We start from the raw sequence: 6,939 nt of genomic DNA on the forward strand, positions 1-6,939 counted from the left end.
GGGGTGAGGGGAATATCAGAGTGTAACAGTGAGGGATGTGGGGTATATCAGTGTGTGACAGTGAGGGGTGTGGGGTATATCAGTGTGTTACAGTGAGGGGTGTGAGATTTATCAGGTTGTTACAGTGAGGGTTGTGGTGTATATCAGAGTGTTACAGTGAGGGGTGTGGGGTATATCAGAGTGAAACAGTGAGAGATGTGGGGTATATCAGGGTGTGACAGTGAGGAGTGTGGGGTTTATCAGAGTGTTACATTGAGGGGTGTGGGATATATCAGAGTGTTACAATGAGGGGTGTGGGGTATTTCAGAGTGTTGCAGTCAGCGGTGTGGTTTATATCACAGTGTTACAGTTAGGGGTGTGGGGTATATCAGAATGTTACAGTGATGGGTGTGGGGTATATCAGAGTGTCACATTGAGGGGTGTGGGGTATATCAGAGTGTTACAGTGAGGTGTGTGGGGTATATCAGAGTGTTACAGTGAGGTGTGTGGGGTACATAAGAGTGTTACATTCAGGGGTGTGGGTTATATCGGATTGTTACAGTGAGGGTTTGGGGTATATCAGAGTGCTACAGTGAGGGGTGTGGGGTATATCAGAGTGTTACAGTGAGGTGTGTGCGCTATATCAGAGTGTTACAGTGAGGTGTGTGGGGTATATCAGAGTGTTACAGTGAGGTGTGTGGGGTATATCAGAGTGTAACAGTGAGGGGTGTGGGATATATCAGACTGTTGCAGTGAAGGATGTGGGGTATATCAGAGTGTTACAGTGAGGGGTGTGGGATATACGAGGGTGTTAATGTGCGGTGTGTGGGATATATCAGAGTGTTACTGTGAGGGGTGTGGGGTATAACAGAGTGTTACAGTGAGTGGTGTTTGATATATCAGAGTGTAACAGTGAGGGGTTTGGGGTATATCAGAGTGTTACAGGGAGGGGTGTGGGGCATATCAGAGTGTTACAGTGAGGGGTGTGGGCTATATCAGAGTGTTACAGTGAGGGGTTTGGGATATATCAGAGTGTTACAGTGAGGGGTGTGGGATATATCAGAGTGTTATAGTGAGGGGTGTGGGTTATATCAGTGTGTTACAGTGATGGATGTGGGATATATCAGAGTGTTACAGTGAGGTGAGTGGGGCATATCAGAGTGTTACAGTGAGGGGTGTGGGGTATATCAGAGTGTTACAGTGAGGGGTGTGGGATATATCAGAATGATACCGTGAGGTGTGTGGGGTATATCAGAGTGTTAAAGTGAGGGGTTTAGGGTATATCAGAGTGTTACAGTGACGGGTGTGGGTTATATCAGAGTGTTACCGTGAGGGGTGTGGGAGATATCAGAGTGTTACCGTGAGGGGTGTGGGGTATATCAGAGTGTTTCAGTGAGGGGTGTGGGGTATATCAGAGTGTTACAGTGAGGGGTGTGGGGTATATCAGAGTGTTACAGTGAGGGGTGTGGGGTATATCAGAGTGTTACAGTGACGGGTGTGGGATATAACAGAGTGTAACAGTGAGGGGTGTGGGGTATATCAGAGTGTTACAGTGAGGGGTGTGTGGTAGATCAGAGTGTTACAGTGAGGGGTGTGTGGTATATCAGAGTGTTACAGTATGGGGTGTGGGGTAAATCAGAGTGTTACAGTGAGGGGTGTGGGATATATCAGAATGAAACAGTGAGGTGTGTGGGGCATTTCAGAGTGTTACAGTGATGGGTTTGTGGTATATCAGAGTGTTACAGTGAGGGTTGTGGGGTATATCAGAGTGTTACAGTGAGGGGTGTGGAGTATATCAGATTGTTACAGTGAGGGGTGTGGGATATATCAGAGTGTTACAGTGAGGGGGGTGGGGTATATCAGAGTGTTACAGTTAGGGGTGTGGGATATATCAGAGTGTTACAGTTAGGGGTGTGGGATATATCAGAGTGTTACAGTTAGGGGTGTGGGATATATCAGAGTGTTACAGTGAGGGGTGTGGGGTAGATCTGAGTGTTACGGTCAGGTGTGTGAGATATATCAGAGTGTTACAGTGAGGGGTGTGGGATATAACAGAGTGTTACAGTGAGGGGTGTGGGGTATATCAGAGTGTTACAGTTAGGGGTGTTGGATATATCAGAGTGTTAAAGTGAGGGGTTTGGGGTATATCTGAGTGTTACAGTGAGGGGTGTGTGATATATCAGAGTGTTACAGTGAGGGGTGTGGGGTATATCAGAGAGTTACATTGAAGGGTGCTTGACATATCAGAGTGTTACAGTGATGGGTTTGTGTTACATCAGAGTGTTACAGTGAGGGTTGTGGGGTACATCAGAGTGTCACAGTGAGGGGTGTGGGGTATATCGGAGTGTTACAGTGAGGGGTGTGGGGTATATCAGAGTGTTACAGTGAGGGGTTTGTGGTATATCAGAGTGTTACAGTGAGGGTTGTGGGGTACATCAGAGTGTTACAGTGAGGGGTGTGGGGTATATCGGAGTGTTACAGTGAGGGGTGTGGGGTATATCAGAGTGTTACAGTGAGGGGTGTGGGGTATATAAGAGTGTTACAGTGAGGGGTATGGGGTATATCAGATTGTTACAGTGAGGGGTGTGGGATATATCAGAGTGTTACAGTGAGGGGTGTGGGATATGTCAGAGTGTTACAGTGAGTGGTGTGGGATATATCACAGTTTTATAGTGAGGGGCAAGGAATATATCAGAGTGTGACAGTGAGGGGTGTGGGATATATCAGTGTGTTACAGTAGGGGTGTGGGGTATATAAGAGTGTTACAGTGAGTGGCGTTTGATATATCAGATTGTTACAGTGAGGGTTGTGGGATATATCAGAGAGATACGGTGAGTGGTGTGGGGTACATCTGACTGTTACAGTTAGGTGTGTGGGGTATATCACAGTGTTACAGTGAGTGGCGTGGGATATATCAGAATGATACAGTGAGGTTTGTGGGGTATATCAGAGTGTTACAGTGAGGGGTGTGGGCTATATCAGAGTGTTACAGTGAGGGGTGTGGTGTATATCAGAGTGTTACAGTGAGGGGTGTGAAATATATCAGAGTGTTATATTGAGGGGTGTGGGATATATCAGAGTGTTACCGTGAGTGGTGAAGGATATATCAGAGTGTTACAGTGAGGTGTGTGAGATATATCAGAATGTTAGAGTGAGGGTTGTGGTATATAACGGTGTGTTACAGTGAGGGGTGTGGGATATATCAGAGTGTTACCGTGAGTGGTGAAGGATATATCAGAGTGTTACAGTGAGGTGTGTGAGATATATCAGAATGTTAGAGTGAGGGTTGTGGTATATAACGGTGTGTTACAGTGAGGGGTGTGGGATATATCAGAGTGTTACAGTGAGAGGTGTGGGGTATATCAGATTGTTACAGTGAGGGGTGTTTGGTATATCAGATTGTAACAGTGAGGGATGTGTGGTATATCATGGAGAGACAGTGAGGGGTGTGGGGTATATCAGATTGTTACAGTGAGGGGTGTGGGGTATATCAGAGTGTTACAGTGAGGGGTGTGGGGTATATCAGAGTGTTAAGGTGAGGCGTGCGGGGTATATCAGAGTGTTACAGTGAGGTGTGTGGTGTATATCAGAGTGTTACAGTGAGGGGTGTGGGTTATATCAGAGTCTTACAGTGAGGTGTGTGGAATATATCAGAGTGTTACAGTGAGGGGTGTGGGGTAAATCAGAGTGTTACAGTGAGGGGTGCGGTGTATATCAGAGTGTTACAGTGAGGTGTGTGGTGTATATCAGAGTGTTACAGTGAGGGGTGTGGGGTATATCAGAGTCTTACAGTGAGGAATGTGGAATATATCAGAGTGTTAGAGTGAGGGGTGTGTGGTATATCAGAGTGTTAAATTGAGGGGTTTTGGATATATCAGAGTGTTACAGTGAGGGGTGTGGGGTATATCAGAGTGTTACAGTGAGGGGTGTGGGGTATATCAGAGTGTTACAGTGAGGGGTGTGGGGTATATCAGAGTGTTACAGTGAGGGGTGTGGGTATACCAGAGTGTTACAGTCAGTGGTGTGGGGTATATCAGAGTGTTACAGTGAGGGGTGTGGGGTATATCAGAGTGTTACAGTCAGGGGTGTTGGGTATATCAGAGTGTTAATGTGAGTGGTGTGGGAATATCAGAGAGTTACAGTGAGGGGTGTGGGGTATATCAGAATGTTTCAATCATGTGTGTGGGGTATATCAGAGTGTTACAGTGAGGCGTGTGGGGTATATCAGAGTGTTTCAATGTGGTGTGTGGGGTATATCAGAGTGTTACAGTGAGGGGTGTCGGATATATCAGAGTGTTACAGTCAGGGGTGTGGGGTATATCAGAGTTTTTCTGTGAGGGGTGCGGGTTATACCAGAGTGTTACAGTGAGGGGTCTGGGGTATATCAGAGTGTTACAGTTAGGGGTGTGGGGTATATCAGAGGGTTACAGTGAGGGGTGTGGGATATATCAGAGTGTTACAGTGAGGGGCGTGGGGTATATCAGATTTTTTACATTGATGGGTGTGGGATATATCAGAGCTTTAAAGTGAGCGGTGTGGCGTATATCAGAGATTTACAGTGAGGGGTGTTGGTTATATGAGAGTGTTACAGTGAAGGGTGTGGGTAATATCAGAGTGTTACAGTGAGCGGTGTCGTGTATATCAGAGTGTTACAGTGAGTGGTGTGGGATATACGAGGGTGTTAATGTGAGGTGTGTGGGGTATAACAGAGTGTTACAGTGAGTGGTGTTTGATATATCAGAGTGTAACAGTGAGGGGTGTGGGGTATATCAGAGTGTTACAGTGAGGGGTGTGGGATATATCAGAGTGTTACAGTGAGGGGTGTGGGATATATCAGAGTGTTACAGTGAGGGGTGTGGGATATATCAGAGTGTTACAGTGAGGGGTGTGGGGTATATCAGAGTGTAACAGTGAGGGGTGTGGGGTATAACAGAGTGTTACAGTGAGGGGTGTGTGGTATATCAGAGTGTTACAGTGAGGGGTGTGTGGTATATCAGAGTGTTACAGTATGGGGTGTGGGGAAATCAGAGTGTTACAGTGAGGGGTGTGGGATATATCAGAATGAAACAGTGAGGTGTGTGGGGCATTTCAGAGTGTTACAGTGATGGGTTTGTGGTATATCAGAGTGTTACAGTGAGGGTTGTGGGGTATATCAGAGTGTAACATTGAGGGGTGTGGAGTATATCAGATTGTTACAGTGAGGGGTGTGGGATATATCAGAGTGTTACAGTGAGGGGGGTGGGGTATATCAGAGTGTTACAGTTAGGGGTGTGGGATATAACAGAGTGTTACAGTTAGGGGTGTGGGATATATCAGAGTGTTACAGTTAGGGGTGTGGGATATATCAGAGTGTTACATTGAGGTGTGTGGGGTATATCAGAGTGTTACAGTGAGGGGTGTGGGATATATCAGAGTGTTACAGTGAGGGGTGTGGGGTATATCAGATTGTTACAGCGAGGGGAGTGGGGTATATCAGAGTGTTACAGAGAGGGGTGCGGGATATATCAGAGTGTTACAGTGAGGGGCGTGGGGTTTATTCAGAGTGTTACAGTGAGGGGTGAGGGGAATATCAGAATGTAACAGTGAGGGATGTGGGGTATATCAGTGTGTGACAGTGAGGGGTGTGGGGTATATCAGTGTGTTACAGTGAGGGGTGTGAGATTTATCAGGTTGTTACAGTGAGGGTTGTGGTGTATATCAGAGTGTTACAGTGAGGGGTGTGGGGTATATCAGAGTGAAACAGTGAGAGATGTGGGGTATATCAGGGTGTGACAGTGAGGAGTGTGGGGTATATCAGAGTTTTACATTGAGGGGTGTGGGATATATCAGAGTGTTACAATGAGGGGTGTGGGGTATTTCAGAGTGTTGCAGTCAGCGGTGTGGTTTATATCACAGTGTTACAGTTAGGGGTGTGGGGTATATCAGAATGTTACAGTGATGGGTGTGGGGTATATCAGAGTGTCACATTGAGGGGTGTGGGGTATATCAGAGTGTTACAGTGAGGTGTGTGGGGTATATCAGATTGTTACAGTGAGGTGTGTGGGGTACATAAGAGTGTTACATTCAGGGGTGTGGGTTATATCGGATTGTTACAGTGAGGGTTTGGGGTATATCAGAGTGTTACAGTGAGGGGTGTGGGGTATATCAGAGTGTTACAGTGAGGTGTGTGCGCTATATCAGAGTGTTTCAATGAGGTGTGTGGGGTATATCAGAGTGTTACAGTGAGGGGTGTGGGATATATCAGACTGTTGCAGTGAGGGATGTGGGGTATATCAGAGTGTTACAGTGAGGGTTGTGGCGTATATCAGAGTCTTACAGTGAGGGGTGAGGGGTATATCAGAGTGTTACAGTGAGGGGTGTGTGATATATCAGTGTGTTACAGTGAGGGGTGTGGGGTATATCAGAGTGTTACAGTGAGGTGTGTGGGGTATATCAGAGTGTTACAGTGAGGTGTGTGGGGTATATCAGAGTGTAACAGTGAGGGGTGTGGGATATATCAGACTGTTGCAGTGAAGGATGTGGGGTATATCAGAGTGTTACAGTGAGGGGTGTGGCGTATATCAGAGTCTTACAGTGAGGGGTGTGGGGTATATCAGAGTGTTACAGTGAGGGGTGTGTGATATATCAGTGTGTTACAGTGAGGGGTGTGGGGTATATCAGAGTGTTACAGTGAGGTGTGTGGGGTATATCAGAGTGTTACAGTGAGGGGTGTGGGGTATATCTGAGTGTTACAGAGAGGTTTGTGGGGTATATCAGAGTGTTACAGTGAGGGGTGTGGGGTATATCAGAGTGTTAGAGTGATGGGTGTGGTATATATCAGAGTTTTAAAGTGAGCTTTGTTGGGTATATCAGAGATTAACAGTGAGAGGTGTGGGGTATTTGAGAGTGTTACAGTGAGGTGTGTGGGGTATTTCAGAGTGTTACAGTGAGGGGTGTGGGGTATATCAGAGTGTTACAGTG

This window comes from Cetorhinus maximus, unplaced genomic scaffold (genome assembly GCF_964194155.1).
Source record: "Cetorhinus maximus unplaced genomic scaffold, sCetMax3.hap1.1 HAP1_SCAFFOLD_499, whole genome shotgun sequence".
Taxonomy (NCBI): Eukaryota; Metazoa; Chordata; class Chondrichthyes; order Lamniformes; family Cetorhinidae; genus Cetorhinus; species Cetorhinus maximus.